The sequence below is a fragment of the Pteropus alecto genome, unplaced genomic scaffold (assembly GCF_000325575.1).
Source record: "Pteropus alecto unplaced genomic scaffold, ASM32557v1 scaffold50, whole genome shotgun sequence".
NCBI classification, from domain to species: Eukaryota; Metazoa; Chordata; class Mammalia; order Chiroptera; family Pteropodidae; genus Pteropus; species Pteropus alecto.
The window spans coordinates 12,961,909-12,984,189 of record NW_006431918.1 but is presented as its reverse complement, the minus strand read 5'-3'; the positions used below and the strand labels follow the sequence as shown (position 1 = coordinate 12,984,189).

Sequence of the window (22,281 nt, the reverse complement as noted above, 5' to 3'; positions counted from 1 at the left end):
CTTTAATGGAAGGTTGTACACTATTGTTGGGAATATAAAACAGTGTAGCCAAAATGGTGGTTCTTCAATTAAACAGAACATTACATACGATCCAGCAGGTCGATTTCTTGGGTATATACCCAAGAGAAGTGAAACCAGGGACTTGAATAGATATTTGTACACCTTTGTTCATAGCAGCATTATTCATGATAGCCAAAATGTGGAAGCAACCCCAGTGTCAGTGGATGTATAAATGGATAAACAAAATGTAGCATATTCATACAATAAAATATTATTCAGCCTTAAAAAGGAAGTAAATTCTGACACATGCTACAACATGATGAGCCTTGAGGACATGGTAAGGGACATAAGCCAATAGCAAAAGAATAAATACTGTATGATTCCATTTATATGAGATATGTAGAGTAGTCATATTCTTTGGGACAGAAACTAGAATTGTGTTTGCCAGGGGATGGAGGAAGGGAGGAATAGGAAGTTAGGTAGAGTTTCAGTTTGAGATGAAGAGTTCTAGGGATGGATGCTGGTAATGGTTGCATAACATGGTGAATATATTTCATACCACTGAACTGTACACTTAGAAATGGTTACAACGGTAAATTTTATGTTTTATGTGTTTTACCATAATTAAAGAAAATCAAATAAACCCATCAGATACTTTCAGTTCTTCCTAGACCTACCCTCAACTTAAACAAAATTTTTTTCTCATTCTTGCCCAGGACTTTTGCCAATTTAAAAACAAAAGCAATACTAATTATGTCCACATAGCCAACCCATTTAGATCAAGGCATACCTCTTACCGCTGCTGGGGACCAGTCTCAATAGTGTTACCTAAAAATATTATTTAAAAATTGCTCACTTCCACTTCTATAACACAATGTGACCATTGCCAGGTAAAAAGTTAGTCCTAATATTAGTCTCCACCGTGATACATGTAACGTCTTGAGAAAAGTGCTTGATACACAGTAAGAGCTCACTAAATGTTAGATATTAATAAATAGCTTTTTTTTACCTGGCCCACAATATTGAAAATTGTACCTGGCATTGATTAAGGTTCTTTCTACCTGGTCAAATTTTCCTCCTTTCTGTGAGCCAGTCTTTTTTTTTTTTTTTTTATATGTATAAAAGCATCTTGCTTAGGTGTTCAAAATAAATTCTCTAAATAAAAGTATAATAATGTTAAAGCAGTTATAAATATGTATCTAATAAATAATTTTATCTTATTGTAAGTGAAACTGGGAGAAAACTATAATCACTTCATAATTTATTTACAGATTGATAAATACTTGTATAAAAATCAGACTACCTGTATTCAAGAATAAAATTAGGCAGCCATGTCTTGAAGTGCAGTCTGTCTAAAAGTCAAAACATTTTCTAGCATCTCAAAAATCTAAAAATGTGTATATGAGCTTTTTTAAAGAAAAAAGTATGAAAAGGTATCACGCCTGTATTTTTTGACCAGAAAAAGAGTTTACCACCCTTTAGTTGATAAGGAAAATATTGAGTATAAATGGTTTAATTATGCAGCAACCCTCTAATAGCCCCTCAACAAATAAGGACATTTTACATCCTCTCCAAACAACATTAAAGATAGATCCTAGTCTTCTGAACCTGCAGTCACCAACCAGATCAAAGACCTTCGTCAGTCTTTGTCCATAGAATACACCCCATACTTTTAAACCAAAAGCTTGAAGCCTTGTGTGGTTCCAGAAGACTTTTCTAACTCCACATTTCATTACTTGATTACTTTTTAGGCCAGATTTTCATAATGAAGCATTCTTACGACACTGTTTCAGCCAAACCGTTCTCATTCCCTGTACCGTTTTGCCTCCATGCCTTTGCACTTCCTTTTCCTTCACCTGGCTCTCAACCAGATGATTTTGCCCCCTGCTTCCCCAGACATTTGCCCATGTCTTGGAGACTTTTTGGTGGCTACAGCTGGAGGGCACTACTGGTGGCTAGAGCAGGAGAGTAAGAGGCCTGAGATGCTGTTAAACATCCTGCAATCCACAAGACAGTCTTCTAGGACAGAGAATTAGTCTAAAACAGTGCCAAGCTTGAGAGACCCTGACCTAGACAGTCCTTTGCATTCGTCACTCTTTGTTCAAATTCTAACCGTTCTTTATGACCTCTCTTTATTGTTTCTTCTTCCATGAAAGTGGGTCCTAGTCTTTCCATCCAAGTAATCACTTTTGACTTTGGACTTTCCCAGGGAAAGTGCTTTTGGCACTTAGTATTTTTTATTTTTTAAATCTTATTAATAATATGTTGTTCTCTTTCTTACTAAACTCCTTAAGAGAAGGCTCAGTGTCTGATACATCTTTATTTCCTGTAAAGAAATTTGTATATACTACAGTATACTATCTGAATGCGTGAACAAATATGGCATTAAAGCATTGCACTGTGTTGACAAAGGGCAACTAAGCCAGGTGCAACTGAACAATTGATTGTAGAGTAGAAGATGAAAGTAAAGAAGAGTCTGAACCTGAGTTGGGCTTTAAAGAAGGGTAGAGATTCAACACTAGAGTTTTGAGAAGGAGACAAAAGGCTCTGTGATTCAATATATAACTGTAAATAAACGCACTCATGGAAGCCTTTCAATCTAATGCTACCTTGAAAACAGCTGCAGCCAACTCGGAAGGTTTGCTGTGACAGTTCCCCAAGGTCTGGTTGGCTCAGGTGGTGGTTTCAGTCTCTTGCCTTTGAAATATTACATGAACTGAAAGTATGTAGAGGTTTATTTTAATGTTTTCTGGGTATGATGGCTAAAGTCCAGGTATCCATTGGGAATTTGTATGTTAATAATCAGTTATCTGCTTTTTGTAAAGAAGGCATCTGTCAACTTGTAGTCCAGCTGTCAACCTTAGATGGGCCTTCTCTAGCTAGATGCCTGTTCTTAGACAACTGGACTCCTGTAAGCTCAGATAGAACCCAAACCAATCAGAAAATGAAGATTCAAAGGAGAGAGGAAGAGTTCACTTGATACTTTAGTAACTCTCTTTAATTGCTTTGTCTTAGTTCTATTTACAGCCAGAATTACAGTAAAACTAGACAATTTCTGTTTGATCTAAGCTCCTCTCCCATTTTTTCAACCTCAGATGTTTGTACTTAATTTTGTTTTCTTTAGTGATTTCTCCATGGTTGGGATATTTTGTATCTTTTTTTTCCCCGACTTTAGTGTGTCTATACAAAAGTTCCATTTTGGTTGGAATTCAGGTTGCCTAAAGTCACATAAGTAAAACTAATGAAGTAATCCACTTTTAATACATTCATTTTTTTGGCCCATTTTCAGAGTTTCATAATATTCTTGAGGTTGCTGTAGATTGACCCCAGAGCTGATAAACTTTCAGAAGATTACACTAATTCATTGTTGAGCATGTGAGATTACTGATTTGAGTGGAATACATATTTGTGGTCTGTTTTCAATAATTTTGTCCTTAACAGTGTTTTTAGGATAATTTCTCTCTCCATATGACGGTTTCCTATTTCTGCCTGCTGGTTGGAAGACTTGGCTCCCATCCAGCCTCTATGGCTCAGTACCCTGTTCTCTGTGCTATAATGATCTCTTGTCTCGTTATAAAACCAAGTATGGTGGAATCAGTTTCTGTTTGCAGTGAAGAAGAACCTCAGACTTCATGTAGGCTTTCTATGTCAGAGGCCTCGGTTGGACAGTACCTTGGAATGTACATTAGCTCATTATATTAGTTTCCTCCTGAGACTGCTGCAAAATATCACAAACTAGGTGGCTTAAAACAACAGAAATTTAGTCTTTCACAACCCTGGAACCAGAAGTCTGAAACCAAGTTGTCAGAGGGGCCATGATCCTTTTGAGACTGGATAGTACCCTTCCTTGCCCTTTCTAGTGCTGGAGGTGGCGGTCAGTCCTTGGCATGCCTTGGGTTACGAATGTATAACTTTATTATGTACCTCCGTTGTCACGTAGCATTCTTCTCTCTGTGTCTGCATCCAAAATTTCCTTTTCTTATAAGGATTCCAGTCATTGGATTAAGCCCCAGCCTACTCTAGTATATAACTCCATCTTAATTTATAACAGTTGCAACTACTCTTGTTTTCAGATAAGGTCACATTCTGTAATACTAGGGGTTAGGGCTTCCTCTTATCTTTTTGGCAGACAATTCAATTTATAACACTCATGAATTTTTCTTTAGCATAGCAGATTTTGAAATCCTCTTTTATAGTAGACTCAATGTCAGTCTGACTAAAAAATGGAGGCAGTTTGGGTTTAGATAAGCCTTCAAATAAGAAATTAAGTGTTTATGAAAATATGCTATAATGAAGGTTACGAAATAGGTAAATCTGCACCTTTGCTGTAGGATAAGCAAGAGCCTTTGTAGCTGGACTGTTATGTGTGATATTATGCAACCCGTTCCACCTAACTTCTTATTGTTAACAAGCAGAAATATAGTGGGCTTCCTTATCCATTACTATAACACTGCAGATAATGCATATTTCTCAGGTTCCATAATGGGTGGCTTAGGCTTTGGAACAGATTACTGAGTTCTCGGAGTCTTAGTTTGGCTATTGGTGGAAAGAGAACTCTACTTCCCTGGTAGGGTTGTTCAGGATTTGGATGAGATGCTGTCAGCATAGCGTCTGGCATACATAGTGTGTTTCACTCTGTGGGAGTTGCCCTCTCCTCCTCTCCATCTTCTCTTAGCCTTGGCCACGATGAAAGTGGCTGTCAGCGGAGCAGCTGGAGTCCGTTGCACTGCCAGCAGTAACATCTTGCTGCCAGTGGTGCCAGACTTTGCCCAGTGTTGAACTGCCTAAAAATAGTAACCAGGAAGACAGCCAGAGGAAGTCTCTTGCTCTAATTTAGAGGCTTTGTGAGAGTTTTTCTCCGAGAAAGGTATTCATGCTTTATTAAGATGCATTAATTGCCTGTGGGCCTTAGTTAGTTCCAGCTGGTATGGTGCTGTGGGCGCCATAACACCCTGTGTGTCTGGGAGTGGACTTCATCTGCCTTCTAACCTAGGTTTTTAAATAGTCTTTGGATTTGAGGATGGTAGAGAGTCGGTGGGGCAATGTTTTAATGTTTCGGAAAAGAGTTTGATATAAAATTTGGCTTGACATAATAGCTTTTTAAAAAGTATATACCTTTATTTAATAAAAGGATATTATAATGAAAATTTCAGTTTACCAGTATATTTGAAACTATTTTTTCCCTTCAAAGTATCCATATCATGCTTAGGTTTTCTTTTGGAGAAATTTATTCTGGACATAGTTAAAATATATCAGCTCTTCACTTATCATAGATTATGTTAGGCCATTTTACTCAACTCACGCTCAGTTTCCGATTGTTAAATGGAAATGTTAGTGTCTATTTTAGTAATTGTAAAATGGTTATAAGCATCAAAACTGGACTTAAACATATATTGGTCAATTGCATTAGGTCATTTCCCAGGTTTATTTCATTGTGAGAGTGTGAGAGTCTTAATTTTTTGAAATTGGGTAACTCGTAAAAGTGCTTTAGGGATGCTAAATGTGTAGGACTGTGATGATAATGTCAGTTTGGAAACACTGGGTACACAAGTTGGGGCCTTGTAAAGCGAGTTTTACAAGGTGGTTTTACACTCAGAATAGTTTGTGATGTAGCCTCTCGAGTCAAAAAATCAGTGTTAGTTTGTCAGGCTTTAAATGCAGATTTCTCTAATGTTTTGAGGAGGATAAAATTGCAAACCCTTATTTTTGTACTTGCGTTATGCTATTTTTATACAGTCAAAAAAGATCGTGAAAATGCTGATTAGAAACATCAGTACTGCTGACAGATCGTTGAAGGTACAGTGATTATATTGAGATGTCATTGGTCAGATAGGACAGGGAAGCATATAAGTGGACAGGGTTTAAAAATCATATATTGCTTTCAAAGTGAAATAATTATCTTCATGTCGATAATCAGAAGTGAAACTTTTTTTTTGAGAGCCCACTACAGAGGGATCTGAGGAATAGATCTTGCAGACAAATTCTATTTCCCCTTTACCCCTCTGTATTTTCGTGGAATTTAATTTCACTAACCTATTTCAGAAAGAGGGAAGGGGACCCTAATAATTCTAAATTACTTTAGAACTTTGATAAAAAATTCTCTCATCCAGAAAATGTGGCTTTGGGCCATTTGAGAAGGTGAAAAGGTCCTTTGGTTGTCCTCTTTTGCTTCACTGGACATTGTGGAAAGAGCCAATGAGATCTGTAGGACTTGCTTGGGAGACGTTAGGTGAGACCTGAAACTGGAAGAATGCTAAGGGCAGGGCCTCTACCCTGTAAGTCAGTGTAACCTCTGAATGGATTAATAAGCAACCAAAGGAAGGCACTTTGTGTTCTTTCCTGCAGTCACAGCCACTTTGTTCCTTGAATCAAAGGAGAGAACAGAATGTCTAATTATAATAATCTTCTAATAATTACAATATTTTGCATTCATTTCTTTTAAAAATCTATTTGAGTAACTACTAGCCTTCAGAAGATGTTGGAAAATAGTATTTAGGCAGCAGCTGGCAGCTACCAGTGTAGAGTGTGCAGTGTTCAGTCGTAAAAGATTCCATTAGTTGGACATACACTTTGATTTTCTTATTGCTGCACGAGTACATTCTCTTGAGCAGCTGCTTTGGGAAGGAAATGTACAATAAACATTTCTACACTTGTTTTAAATATGTGGGTTTTGTTGGAGTGTCGCTTGCCATCTGGTAGAGAGAGGAATGACTTACTCTTGTCGAGGGGAAGTGTTTGAAATCTCCGCATTTGTTCCTAATGCAATTTCAGGTCCCATCGTTTTTCATTCACTGAGAGGAGATAATTAATAGCTGTAATTATTTTGTTCCTTCAGGTCCTTAGGAAGAACTGTGTGTAGGGAGGATTTATAGAAATATTTTAATTTTAATTTTATTTTATTATTAGTTTCAAGTATACAGTACATTGGTTAAACATTTATATAGTTTATAAAACAATCCCCCTAATTGCTCTTTCTCTCCTCTGGCTCTCCACCTACCCATTACGAAATACGTTTTGAGGTGTCCCTGATCTGAAGTTGTTTTCATTTGAAAGAATGATTTCATAGCATTTATTGAAGCCTAGTATTTTGTTTGTATGATATTGTAACAAGTCGGACAAAAATACCGATAAGTATAAAGAAAATGTGAAAGTTCCCACCACATTTCAAATAACCATCAGCAGAGTGTGCCACATTCACCCCTCTTTTTTTTTTTTCGCTCTGTTCCATCAACTAGATATCAGAGTGATTTGTGAGTAGAAATCTTCTAGTGACTTATGGTTGTGTCATAACTACATAGATTGCTGTTGGTAATAGCGACTTCATGTTAGTTCTCTGGAGGCACCAAGGGCATTAAGGGACTAGTGGGGCAGGTTGAGTAACGGAAAACCTTGCTTCAACAGGAAAGTGGCCAGGAAGGATCATTGTCCAGTACTTACTCATCATTGGAATAACCACCATCACGACGACTAACTCATATTGAGAGTCTGCTGCGTGCAGGGCACTAAGTGCTTTGCTTATATATTACTCATTGAGTCCTCATAGCAACACTGTAAGTACTGTTATCCTTCTTTTACAGATGTGGAAACCGAAGCACAGAGAAGTGAGTAACTTGCCAGTGTCACATACCTTAGTGAGAGGTTCGTATTTAGCGAGTCTGGCTTCGGAATCATGTTCTCACAGAACTGTGCCATCTTTTGGAAACACACTTCTGTCTCCTGGAAGCTGTTATACTTTAAAATATACCTTTTGGTTCAAAAATTAGGTAAATGGAAATTATAGATATATTAATGACTTAAATACCAGATATGAGATTTTTGTATAATTGATTAAATACATGACTTGAAACAACTCCACTGTTGCCAGACTACCAGGAATCCTCGTTTCGCTTTGTTAAAGTAAATGTTTCCCCCATGAGTCTTCCGTAGTGTTTTGTTCCTGATATTTTTCTTTGGGGCCTGCATTTGTTCTGGCTTTTGCTTCTGCTCAGTAAGCAGAGGTATCTGGAGACAGCCATGAAGTGTAAAGGAGAAGAAAAGCTTTGCAATTTAAAATTGATTTACATGGGAGTTTTTTCTGTAGATCAAAAAAGAAAAAAAGAAAAAAGAACCCTATACTCCTTTCTATATCATTATCCTCAGCTACGGTAACCCAACCCATTTTATTTGGGGGGCAGGCATGAGTGTGTGGAAGTCACTCAGAATAGAGATGAAAACGCCATGATAATCAAGTGACTTCCATGAGAAGCTGTTGTTGAGAAAATGTACTTGTGCAAATGTAAAATATGGAGGAAAAGCCCCCTGTAAGTGCTTTAGTGAAGGGACGGCATTTTGAGGGCCATGGCTCTTAATCTCTGGTAATTAGCAGTGAAACAAGCAATATGTCCTGGACTGATTTTTTTTTTTTCTCTCAGCTGTCTTTTGAATTAGTTCTGTGTGTGCGTAGGTGTGTGTGAACACATTTCTGTGTGTGTGTGCATGCTCTTAATTCTAGCACCAGAGGAATTCTTAAAGGCAGTTTTTGTCTGAGGCGCCCATGGACAGTTGACCTTTCTTGTGGCCCACGCTCCAGCAGATCCTTTCTTCTTTATGCTGTTCTTTCCCCTCACTGCACTGCCCATGTGGTATTTATGATAACATAAGACTTCAGGAACTGAAGAATAATGTATGTAAAGAGGACAAAGTATTTTCTCAGTTTTTTCCCCATAATTTTTAAACTAGTAAGAGTCAAGAATTCGAGGGTTCTGGTCTAAACCCTTCAATTGGAGTGACCATTGTCAAGGGCTATAGGACAGAATGTCTCTCCGTCATAACAGCAGAGATTAATACTTAATGTTCCTCAGTAAACATTCAAATCTAAGAATGTTTTCCAACATTGCAAAGACTGAAAAAACAGATGAGAGTTTTGAGACTGCTGTGTTCAGATGCTGCTGTTTTTCCCCTATGAAATTTTACTTTAGCACTTGAGATGAGGATCAGAATGTCAAAGGGCAAAAGTTATTTTTAGCAGCTTAAGATATAATTGACGTACTGTAAATTTACCTTCTTAAAGTATATAATTCCACGTTTTTAGTATATTCACGTTGTGCAGCTCTCACCACAGTCTAATGTTAGAAGTTTTATTCCTCCAAAAAGAAACCCTCCCTGCACCCAACGCAGTCACTCTCCATTCTCCCTTCCCCCAGCCTCTGGGAACCACTAACCTACTGTCTGTCTCTATAGAGTTGCCTATTCTAGACATTTCATGTCATGGCATCATACAATTTGTAGTCTTTTCTGACTGTCTTCTTTCACTTTCACATAATGTTTCAAGGTTCATCCATGGTGTAGCCTGCATCATTCCTTTTTATGGCTGAATAAAATTCCAGTGCATGGATAGTGCTACATTTTGTTTATCCATTTTTCAGTAGATGAACATTTGGGTTCTTTCTACTATTTGGCTGTTAATGAATAGTGCTGCTAAAATTCATGTTCAAGTTTTTGTGTGGACTGTCTCTTTATTTCTGTTGGTCATATACCCAGGATTAGACTTACTGGGTCCCATGCTTCTGTGTTTAACGTTTTGAGGAACTGCATAGGATAGCGAGTTAGCACTGTGTAATTCTTTGTTCAGAATAAGACATTAATAACCAGAAGCTTGTTTAAATCTCTCGTTTAAAGCTACTTTGTGGAACTAGTAACCTAGATCTAACATCAGATACAATTAGAAGTTGCAGACTTCATTTTTACACCTCTACAGGAGAAATTTTATTACATCTGTGAGATCACAAAAACTATTCCCTTGCTTTCATTTTGTTTTTACATTAAAATTACCGTGGTAAAATATATTGACACAAAATATATCCTTTTAACCCATTTAAAAGTTTCATTGTTGTACAGTAGATTACAACATAAATTTACCATTGTAACCATTTTTTAAATGTCCAGTTCAGTGACATTGAGTACATTCACAGTGATTTGTAACTTAGCACCATTCATCTCCAGAACTTTTTCATCATCTCAAACAGAAACTCTGTACCTATTCCACAGTTATTCTCCATTGATCCCCACCTCTAGCCCCTGGTCTACTTTCTTTCTTTATGAGTTTGCCTGTTTTAGGTCCTAATATTAGTGGAATCAATTTATCCTTTTGTATCTGGCTTATTTCACTTAGCATGTTTTTACTGTTCATCTGTGTTGTAGCATGTGTCAGGATTTCATTCTTTTACTACATTTTGTTTCTCATTCATCAGTTGATTTGGGTCGTTTCCAACTTTTGGCTTTTGTGAATAATACTTCTGTGAATACTGATGTAAAAATACCTGTTTGACTTCCTGCCATCAATTCTTTTGGGTGCATACTTAGGTGTGGAATTGCTGGATCATATGATAATTCTGTGTTTAAATTTTTAAATAATTGCCAAACTGTTTTTCTCAGCAGCTGTACCATTTCACATTCCCAACAGCATTGTACAAGCATTCTGATTTCTTCATGTGCTCACCAACATTTGTTGGTTTCCATTTTAGTCATCATGGTAGGAATGAAGGTTTCTCATTGTGGTTTTGATTTGCATTTCCCTAAAAACATGATGTTGAGCGTCTTTTCATGTGTTTGTTAGCCATTTGTATTTGGGGGGGACACAGACATTCAGCTCATAAGTCTTAAACTTGACTTTCAGCAATGTTGTTTTCAGTGTGCATGTTTTCCAACTTTTTGGTTAAATTTATTCCTAGGTATTTTAGATGCTATTGTAAATAGAATTGTTTTCTTCATTCTCATTTCAGATTGTTCATTATTGGTATAGTGAAACACAACTGATTTTTGTGTTTTGTTTCCTGCACCTTTGTTGAATTTGTTTATTAGCACTAGTAATGTTCTTGTGGGTTCTTTGGGATTTTGTTTATATAAGGTCATGTCATCTGCAATAGAGAGATAGTTTTACAAATTTTCTTCTATATGGGATGCCTTCTATTTTTTTGTCTTGTCTTGATTGTTCTGGTTAGAACTTTCAACACATTATTGATAGTGCTGGTAAAAGTGGGCATCCTTGTCTTATTCCTGATTTTATGGTGAAAGCTTTCAGTTTTACCATTATTGTGATGTTACAGATGAGCTTTACATAAATGCCCTGTATCATGTGAAGAAAATTCCCTTCAGTTCCTAGTTTTTGAGTTTTTTAAATCATGAAAGAGTATTGGGTTTTGTCAAATGCCCTTTCTGCATCAATTGAAATGATCATGTGTTTTTTCCCTTCATTCTGTTAATATGCGTGTTGTGTTACATTGACTCATTTTCATTTGTTCAACCATGCTTGCATTCTAGGAATAAATACTACTAGATGATGGGTGTACTATTTTTTAAATACATTGTTGGGATTTGGCTTGTTAGTACTTTATTGATGGTTTTAGGTATATATTCATAAGGGATATAGGTTTGTAATTTTCTTTTTTTATGATGTTTTTATCTGGCTTTTGGTATCAGGACCTTGCAGTCTTATAGAAAAAATTGGGAAGTGTTCCCTAGTCTTCTATTCTTTGGGAAAGTTTGAAAATAATTGGCATTAATTCTTTAATAAAAGTTTGATGGAATTCACCAGTGAAGCCACCTGGTGCTGGACTTTTCTTTCTTGGAAGATTTTTCATGGCTAATAGGTTTGTTGAGATTTTGTTTGTTATAGATTTGTTGAGATTTTCTGTTTCTTATAGGTTTGTTGAGATTTTGTTTCTCCTTGAGTCAGTTTATGCAATTTATGTGTTTTTAGGAATTCCTTCACTTCATCTAGGTTAACTAATTTGTTAATGCAAAGTTTTTATAGAATTATATATTTTTTTATTTCTACAAGAGTGGTAGAAACGTCCCTACTTTCATATCTGACTTTAGTTATTTGTCTTCTCTCTTTCTTTGTAGGTACAGCTGGAGGTTAGTTAATTTTCTCGCTCTTTTTTAAGAAGCAACTTTAGTTTTCATTGCCTTTCTCTATTATTTTTCTGTTCTATTTCATTTATTTCCTCTCTGCTGACCTTCATTGTTTTCTTCTTTCTGCTTTTAGTTTATTTTTCTTTCCTTTTTTTAGTTCCTCATGGTCTAAAGTTAGGTCATTGATTTGAGATCTTTTTAAATCTAGGCTTTTATAGCTATAAATTTATCTTAACACTGCTTTTGCTGCTTCCCATAAGTTGTCTCACACACACACACACACATATTTTTTCATTTGTCTCAAGATATTTTCTAATATTCCTTGTGATTTTTCTTTTTGACTCATTGGTGGTTTGAGTGTAGTCTAATTTCCACATATTTGTGGATTTTCCAGGTTTTTTTCCTGTTGTTGATTTCTAACTTCATTGCATTGCTGCATTGTGGTTACAGAACATACTTAGCTTGAAATCAGTCTTTAAATTTATTGAGATTTGTTTCTTGACCGAACATATGGTCTCTTTATGTGCACTTTTAAAGAATATGTATTCTGTCGTTGGGTAGAGTGTTCTAAATCTGTTAGGTCTAGTGGATTTACATGTTATTCACATGCTTTATATATTTATTGTCAAGTTGTATCCATTATCGAATGTGGTCTATTGAAGTTTCCATCGATTACTGTAGACTTTCTCTTTCTTCCTTCTATTCCATCAGTGCTTACTTCCTATATTTGGGGCTATGTAGCTTTCTAAGTTCCCCCATATACATGGGTACCTTTGATTGCCCTAATTTTCCAAAGAAAACCTCTTCCTGACATTTCCTTCTAGATCTCAAGTGGTCTATTATATGTCTCAACTGTAATCTTTTACCTCAGGTGTCTACAGATTGTTCCTCCACCTTAAAATGTTTTCAAGCAGTGCCATTTACTTCTTCAGCTTGGATGAGTTTGAGTTAGGCAAAACAGAGGCTGTACCTTGTGTAAGTCCTTAGGTGGCTCCCAGACAAATAAGGTTGACTCTTTTTTCTGGAACCAAGGAGCAGGGTCTCATTCTGAGAACATAGTCTGCTGCTGCACCAGGGATGGGATAGGGCAAAGACAAGTAAAAATGCCACAGAACTTTCCTGCTATTTTGAGTTAATGTTCCCTTGATTCAGTATTCAGTTGGTTATTGTAACTCTTTGTTTTCCAGAGTTCTGACAAACTTGATTCTGACAGTTGATGCTTCTTTTTTGATGTTACGATATAATGAGGTAGTGGATGGTAGCTTGGAGCTGCCTGCTTCACTATTCTGACATTACCCTGTCAGACTTTATTCTCTTGTGGTAGTCTGTGTTAACACCCACAGAAGTCATTCTACCACCTCTATAAATTCTGCAGATAAAAGATGCCTCATTGTTTATCAGACCCTCTTTCTATGTCTCCCTTGAAGTCACCACAGTTCCTGTTATGCTATTTTCAGTACTGTTGTTCATCGAGTAGTAGTGTTAATATTTTTTTCTATTAAATAGTAGATTAAGTAAATGATACTACTAAAAGTAAGATTTAAAAAGAGTTTGGTGCCTTGTGATCTTTATATTTTAAGGCCACGTTTTTGGATTTTTTTTTCCCCCTGGGCAGATGTACTTCTGAATAACCCGAGGCAGTGGTAGATAGGATTTGATTTTTTACAATTTCATAGTTATGCATTTACTGGCAAAACTGAAGTACAGATAAAATGGTCTTTTATCTATTGGTGGATAGTATGCATTTATAATCAGTTCACTGGCATCACAAGTTGGTATCATTTGGCAGAACATTGGACAGTGACCACTGCATGTGGGTTTTTAAGACTTTACTGCCCTTTTATGTAACAGGAGATAGCATAGCAGAGAGTTCAGAGGAAGACAGCTTCTAGCATTATACCTGAACTAGAAATTACCGTTTGGATAAGGATTCGAGATGTTTGGAATCGAGAATGTATAGTATCTTTTTGGTGTTCTTGGGCTTCTGTTTTTTGAGTCATTTTTATACTTTGTTGGGAGTCATTGTTTCTTTTTCAGGAATTCGATTTAGGAGTCAATGTGTTGCATTTATTCTGAAGACTTAGGGAAAAAATAGAAAACAAACAGTAATAAGTTACGGTTTGTATTATGTGAACCTAAGGCTGCTGTGACCCTAGACTGCATGCTGTCTTCCCAGCTGTTCTTCATTGCCCCTCATTTTGTTTGTCCAGGCATCAACTCAAAACATAATTGGGTTAAAATTCTTTATAAAAGCATAAGAGTTAGTCGATCTGCACTTCTGGTTAAAATAGTTATTGCCAAGGGAAAGATTGGCTTACTTAGTATTGACATGTTTGCTTCTGGGGATTTTCTTGAATTGAAGGTATATCTTAACTCTGTCAGTACTTCTAGTTCTTTGGTATACTTACACACACAATATCTTTTTGAGCTCCTCCCCCTCATTGGGGAAGTAACAGGAGGTGGGGCTACCTTTGTTTTACAGATTAGTAAATAAAATGTCAGTGACCTTGTTTCTTATGTAAGTAAGCAAGAGATGATGGTGTTCTAGGAGCCAAGTCTCGGGTACCCAAGGCTAATTTTTCCCCTAATATTTCATATCTGACAAATGGATTTTGAGAAGCAGTTGATTATGTGATTACAGAAGAACAGTGCAGTTAGAAATTAGTGGATAGAAAAGGAAGATCTTAAGAATGAAAGACACACACTATTCTGGCACTGTTTATGTGTATGTCTTTATGTGTATGTATTATATTTAGGCTACATTCCTAATATTTTAATGCTTGGTTCTTTTGAAAGGAACCTGTTAAAACAGCGACTTAAAACAAGAGCCTCCTGAATTTTCATTTCATTTTATTTCATTTTTTTTCTTTTTTACTTTCGGCCTTTTCATTTTTCCCCACAGGAATCCATAGGGGAGAAGACTTAGAATAACATAAATGTAGGGGCAGTACAGCCAAGGGGAAAAGGCTAACGATAGCTCTGAGTTAAGTGCTAGGAAAAGAGCCTGAACACCAGGGGTGGAGAAAAGGGAAAAGCCTAGCGAGTGCCTAGAGTAATTGACCTCATTCTAGCATGGCTGCTATGACACACAATTGCAGAGTTTGATATTGTAAAGGATCAGAGAACTGTTGGCTCTGCTTGAGGCACTTTCAAACCTTACTACTACTGTACCTGAATTGAAGCAAAGGCCTGAGGAATGATTGGCTTTCTGGCTGTGAATAGGCCGACTCAGTAGGGAAGCAGGTAGGAAGTAGTACTGGCCTGGTCTTGTTCATTCTTCCCCATTATAGACGGGAAATTTTAAGGGTGAAACTAAAATGAGAATGACTCTTCCAAAATCTTATTTTCATATTACCATTCAGAAGCATCAGTATGTAACTTGCCAAGATAGCTGGGTTGAGGAATGGTTGTCTTTTTGATGTCTGTTTATCCTTTTGTTTTGCATGCATTTTTCAGTGAAAGCTGGGCCAGGAACAGCAGAGATTTAGGATGAAATAAAATTTAAACCCTTCATTTAGCTCCGTGACGGTGGATATCATGGACACATCAATGAAGTCCCTGCCTCAGTTCCTCAGCTGTCAAATGAGGTAACAATAGTATATCTACCACATAGGTAGAATAAATATGTTTATAAATCTGAAGTGCTCAGACAGTGCCTAGCACAAAACAAAGGCTATGTAAGGGTTGTTGTCAGAAACTGAAAAAACGAATAACAGATCATGCAAACAACAAAATGAATATGTATTCCATCCCACTTGAATTAGTGCCTCTACCAAATTCAATGTGTATTTTGTTACTTGCTATTCATTTAAAAAATATTTGCTCTTAGATTTTTATTATGGGACTTAATTTTCTCTTAAATGTCTGTCTCCAGCAGACGTAGGAAATAGTTAATTATGTGATCAAGGAAAGATGGTACATGCAGATTTGGATGGATTTTTTTGAGCTTTGTATACTAGATCAGAACCTGGAAAATGACAGTGGCAACAAAAGAGACAAAGTCCTGATGTACTAGTCACATTTTTTCCTGCAACTGTAATTATTTCTTAGAATTAAGTGCATATGGAAATAAATTTGGTAATACATTATCTTGGGTAATAAATGCTATGAAATGCTTATGCTTTACACAAAATAGTATTCTCACGTTTGAAAGAGTGGTAATTATTAGGACTGACTCTCAGAGTAGGGTTTAATGTTTTCTAATGATTTCTTTATTATTAAATTTGTTGATTTTTGATCATCTTAAATGATCCTCATTTTATTAGAAAGTAATTTTAGGTTGTGATCACTTGTTTTTGGTATGGTATTATATGTAAAGGGTTCTAGTTTCCCTGTATTCATATATAAGGTAAACAAATTGGATAAAACAAACCATTTCTCTTTAAGAAGAGCTGTTTTATTTTTCCTAAAGTGATATTTTTGGAGGCCCATGTCCAAAAGATTAGTTGGACTGAGAATAAGATAGGTGATGAATGCATAAAAATGTCTCTTAGGTCTTAAACACTTATATGATGTAGTTCTGATAGGACTCTGCCATTGGATGTGACATCGCAATTAATGCATACAAAGTTCTTTTCTTGGCTCTGAAGTGCCAGCCAGCCAGACCATCTTAAAATTCTTGGAATCAAAAGCCTCACTGGGTTAACCAATATGCCTTTTATCATAATGTCTTAATTTTTTTAGAAATTCAAAAGTTACACTTTTATACAAGTGAAAACAAAGTGGTTTCTCTTGTAATTTATGGAGAAGAAAGTATGTTCTATAATTTTTCACTGTCAGAATGTCAGTATGAAACCATTTCCAATTTCCATATTAGCTGCCTTTAAGTGAAATTTGAAATAAAACCACCTAATACCTGATTATAATTAAAAATTAGGAACTTTTTCCCCTTCCACGATTGATTAGGATCACTCTAAGTTGTAACCTTAGTGAATCTTAACTCACCATTTGGAAAATTAAGGCCATAAAGCTTCAGTGAGTTCAGGATGTCTGAGTCTAGCTCTTGTAGACTAAGAGAAGGAAAGGGAGACTTTCTCTGGGTTTGCTGTATAGTATGCATATATATTTCTACATAATTTAATGCAGCCCATGTGTACTATCTGTTTCTCCCTCCTTACTCTCAGCTTTTTGTACCCTTAACTCTTGGATTCCATTCTCTGTTTATTCTTTTAAAACGTTCTGGAGGCTTTCTCTTTTAGCTTCTTTTTATAATTAGGTTGGTTCCTGTCTCAGAAAATAAAAAAAGGAGCTTTTTTATCTTGGGTATATCACTTAATTTTTCTGGGTCACTGTTTTTATATATAAAATATGATGGAGTCAGATTACTTTGCAGATATGACATTCTGTGAAGTAGGATAAGATGAGATTGAGCCTTCTGCAGACCTTCCCTCCTGTTTTCTTTTTCATTTAACTCAGCTCCATGTATTTGTTATGACCAGATAACTAAGTACAGTTCCTTTTACAAAGGCAGGCTAAACTTTTATTCATTACTTTCCTTCTTTAGTAGTTAAGCCAACCAGAATTTTGAGTTGCAGGCACTTGATGATATAGTTGAATAAATATTTTACCATTATATAAATATATTAAATATTAAACTCCAACTGAGACAGCTTTGTGGTAGCTTCTAAAGTGATTGACGAATTAAGATTTATTAAGGGCTGAAAAATGCTTCTAACATTGTAAAGAACTTTAGGGGCCCCTGAATATGTTTACGTCACGTATAATTGGATCCATCCTAACCACAGGACTGGGTGTTTTGATTGCACTTTGTGGGAGTTGTAAATTTTGAGGGGACAAAAATTTTGTAGGAACAATCCGAGAAAAGACACACTAGACAGGAATTCAGCTGGAGGCTGTAGTGGGAGAGGAGAGTTATGGATAGCTTTGGGATATGGACACTGTGTAGATTTTTTAGAGGTAGAAGATGTGTGAAGATAGGTAGTAGTGGTGGAGAGATAACTTTAAATCCCAGCCAGAGGAGTTTAGATTGGAAGTAGATAGATATTTGAAAGTCTGTTTATTCTTAAAATTGAACACAAAGAAGTGACCTTCCCTCTCCTAGTCTTTAGATGTTGTTAATTATTGATTTGATGGTTAGAGCCGCTACAGCCATCATATAACCCTGTGAGGGTTGTGAATTCCAGTCCATGTCCTTGATTTCTTGAGTTTAATTTCTCCTAGGTACTCGGCCTAGATCAGGTCCTGTTGGCAATTTTTCATTGTATGATTGTATGTTTTAATGAGTCTTCATATCTTTTCTATACTCTAATCTGGCCATAATATTAGAATCTTAAAGTTGAAAGAATCCTTAGAGGTAGTCTGATCTACCTTCCCAGCCATACAAGAGTCATACCCTTAGTTTTCAAAGTGATTGTTCTGTTTCTGCTGGAATGCATGAGCAATTTTTTTAAGACAGCTCTTTCCATTGATAGATTTCATTCTTTAGATTAAAATCTACCTTTCTGAGCTTGGTGTGGAGCTGTACAAAGTCTGATTATTTTTCTGTATTTCAGCTCTTCAGATTATTGAGGACAGTTATGGCGCTCTCTTCTAAGCTTTCTTTTCTCGGTCTAAATATTTTACTTTCTCTTAGTTTATATTTCAAGGTTTCCTACCATTATTCTTGCCCATCTTTTGTGTATTCTGCATCTTAAGACCCAGAATTTAATATAATATCTTTTTAAAAAATCAATTATATTTTTAAGAGCTGGCAACAGAAAACCCCTTCTCAATTGACTTAAACAATAGAAATTAACTATTTTCCATTCAGAGATATACATTTTCTTCATATTTGAACATCTGAAAAGGAGACATTGTGAACATTTTCAACAATTTAGTTGACAGCAGTTTCCCCTTTGATGATTCATAAAACAGTGATGTAGCCTACCATTAATGTCTTATATTGATGAAACGTGATATTATATCAAGTATCAGGAAGTGTCCCAGGCATGAATACAGTGAATCCACTATTGGTTATTTCCTCACTTTGATCAGGTCAGATCAAGGACCCAGCAGGGCAGATGAGCTTTCTTTTGGCTTACCCTCACAAGGTTACAAGATGGCTGCACCGGCTCTAAGCATCAGATCACCAGTCAACATCATCTAAAGGCCAGAAGAGAAAAGGTCTCTTTTTTTGTGTTTTAAGAATAAGCAAAATTTCCCCAAATGCTCCTCCTTGGTCAGAATTGTCACATGCCTATTCCTAAACCAGTTGCTGGCAAGAGATAAGGAGTTAGCATTATTAGCTCAGTGTTTCTCAAACTTGTCTGTACCATAATGACTTGGAGAACTTGTTAAAACAGATTACTGGATCCCACCCCCAGAGTTTTCAATTTAGTAAGTTTGGAATGGTGACTGAGAATTTGCATTTCTCCCAAATTCCTGGGTGATGCTGATGCTGCTGGTTCAGGGAATAGAGATGGGCCTGGTCTCCCTAAAAGTGTGTGGCCAACTGATAATCCAAACAAAATTGGGGTTTTGTTAGCAAGAAGTGAGATGAAGAAGTGAAGTAGGTAACTGTTCATTTCTGTCACAGGCTAGATCAGTGATATTCCTAAGTGTTATAACACACTGAAGTATGGCGATTATTGTGGTTGTACAGTATGTTAGTAGTAAATTAAGTTTTAGGAATGAGTTACTTAAATCATATGGAGGAGATTAAGTAATTCAAGGTAATATTTGTTACTCTGACATACTTTCTTGAGGAGAGAAAGGGTGTCCGAGAGCACAGAGAATATATACCTTTGCTAGTACATAATGCATGTTAATAATAGCTGATGTCTGTTAACTCATTTAAACATCAAACTGAATCTATCACATTGGTACTAGTAATAATCATATTTCACAAAGGAGGAAATTTAGGCTTAACGAAGTTAGTAGTCCAGTGTTACACAGCTAGTAAATGGTAGAGTTAGGTTTCAAAACTGTGCAGTTTGCCCTGCAACACATACTTTTAACCATATGTTCTACTGAATTCTGTCAGATGGGTCCTCTGTTTCAGGAAGGGTAAGGCCGAGAGATTTATTGTGTATTTTTGGCTTGTGCTGGTATGTGAGATTAGTGTTCTGGTAATTACTTCCTCTCTTCCTTTCTTCCCTGGTTCATCTCTACCTATATTTGTGTAATTGGTACATTTGAACTTAAGTGTAGAACTTAAAACATTGTTAGCAGTGTCTGCCAGTTTTTGCTGTCTATGCATTTTATAAAGCTGCTTTCCTTGTCTTTTTGCACATACTGGGGGGAACGATAATTGTGTAGATAAGATTGCGCAGAGACCTAAACATTTTTTATTGCTGTTGAATGTTATGATGTGGAGGCTAATTATCTTCATAGGAGGGATTGTATTGGTCAGAGCTTTTATGGCAAGTAGTGAACTAAAACACAAAGGTTTTTAGTTGCACTAGCGTTGTTGAGAAAGCTAAAGAAACTCTGGGCCAAGCTTCTAGGCATGACTCCGAAAAGCAGACTGAAAAACTGGGCCGTCTTATTTCTTGACATGCCCTACTTAGCCCTTTAAGCCATAGCCATGCTGAACTACTGGATGTGTTCTCTCTTTTGTAGGTAGGTCTTTGTGTAGGCTGTTCTCTTTGCCTGATATACTCAGTCCTTGTCTTTTCTTGGCTAATGCTTCTCATCTTAATCTCCCTCAGACAGTCAGATGCCCCTGCGCTCTGCTCCCATTGCACCCTACGTCCCCGTCATAGTGCCTAACCATTTATTATTGCTCATTGGTCTGTCCTTTCCCCACTCCTCACTGCATCTTAGTGTCTAGTACAGTGTGTTGTTTGAATGTAGGGAGTTGAGTAGTTTAGATTTAAAAAGTCATTAATTAAACATTTGAAGCTTCATTATCAAGAATTAGATGCCAGTGATTAACTTCTAAGTTATAATTTATACTTTTCATAACTATAATTGACAGATTTTTGCTTTGGTTTGAGTGTAACACCCTTTATGGTAACAATAGAGATTGGACGACTGATTTGTTTGCTAATAATTTTTTGAAATTGGTAAACTGGATATTGAGAAATTTGTAATACATAAAAATAGACTCTTAAAAATTATTGTTTTGTTTCTGAGTAATTTTAGATTTACAGAAAAAAAATTGTAAAAACAGTACAAATTCCTCTATCCTTCACCTGGTTCCCCCCATTGTTAACATCTTACATTGTGATGGTTCTTCGTACAGAGAAACCAACACTGGCACTTTACTGTTAACTAAACTCTAGACTTTATTTGGACTTCACCATTTTTTCCATTTGTGTCTTTTTTCTGTTCCAGGATCCAGTCTGGGGTACTGAATTGCATTTTTTAGTCACATCGCCTTAGTGACGGTTCCGGTCTGTCTTTGTTTTTCATGACACTGACAGTTTTAGGGAGTATTCGTCAGGCATTTTATAGACTGTCCCTCAGTTTGGGTTGGTTTGATGTTTTTCTCATGATTAGAGTGAGGTCGTGGAATTTTGGAAAGAACACTACAGGGGTGAAGTGCCCTTCTTGTCAGTTATATCAAGTGACTTATGTCACTTAGATCAAGGGGGTACATTATACCTACATGACATCGCAGGTGAAGTTAACCATCATCCCTTGATTAAGGTGATGTTTCTCTACTGTAAAGTTACTGTTTTTCTTTTCCCTCACTCTCTTTGAAAGCTAGTCACTAAGTAGCCCACCCTCAAGAACTGTGTGAGAGGTGTGGCGGGAGGTGTGATTAAACCCCACCTCCTGGAGAGGGTGGTATCTACATGTTATTTAGAATTCGTAAGACTGACCAACACAATCCCTCTTATGAAGATAATTAGCCTTCATATTATAACATTCAACAGCAATAAAGATTTATTTCTTCTCTCTCCCAAGATAAATATGTAGATTTATCATTGTGCAGTCACTTTGTAAGTATATCTCATATCTCATTTAGATGGGAATTCAACTGGTTCTACACTGGGTGAGTCCTTGCTGGACATTTTTTTTCCCCTCTTTAACTATAAGCTATTAAGAGGACTAATTTTTATGGTGATCTCTTTTGTTTCTTTTCTTTTAATTTAGGCCACAATGTTAATCTCTAGTTTCTGATCCGATAGATACTATTTATAAAGAAATTGAACCTCTTATGAGGGAAATTATTCCTAAATAAAGCATTAAAATTTAGCACATGTTTGAACATAGATTTGACCCTCTGCTTAACAAAAGGAGGTTTTTGGTCATGGTTATAATGCCCTTTGGGCATTGTATTAATTGACTTTGGAAATCAACTTAAAATGAAACTTTATTAGATAGCCATTATTCTCGCATTTTTATTCTTTCTGCTCTAAGTTCTTAGTGAAAGAATATGCTCTTTAAATACTCAAAAACTGTATAGTGAAGTGTTATTATTGAAAAACTGTCAGTGTTGTA

At 36.3% G+C, this 22,281-nt stretch overlaps 1 protein-coding gene and 1 long non-coding RNA gene across 2 annotated transcripts in view; both read left to right on the top strand.

The window, feature by feature from the left end:
- XKR6 (XK related 6) overlaps nucleotides 1-22,281 on the top strand; it is a gene marked incomplete at its 5' end in the record, with an annotated part of 249,686 nt that overhangs the window by 15,350 nt on the left and 212,055 nt on the right.
- LOC107195279 overlaps nucleotides 15,351-22,281 on the top strand; it is a 48,227-nt gene continuing 41,296 nt past the window's right edge. The window contains exon 1 of the long non-coding RNA XR_003044561.1: nucleotides 15,351-15,479. This is a non-coding gene — a long non-coding RNA (uncharacterized LOC107195279). The remainder of the gene's footprint in view (nucleotides 15,480-22,281) is intronic.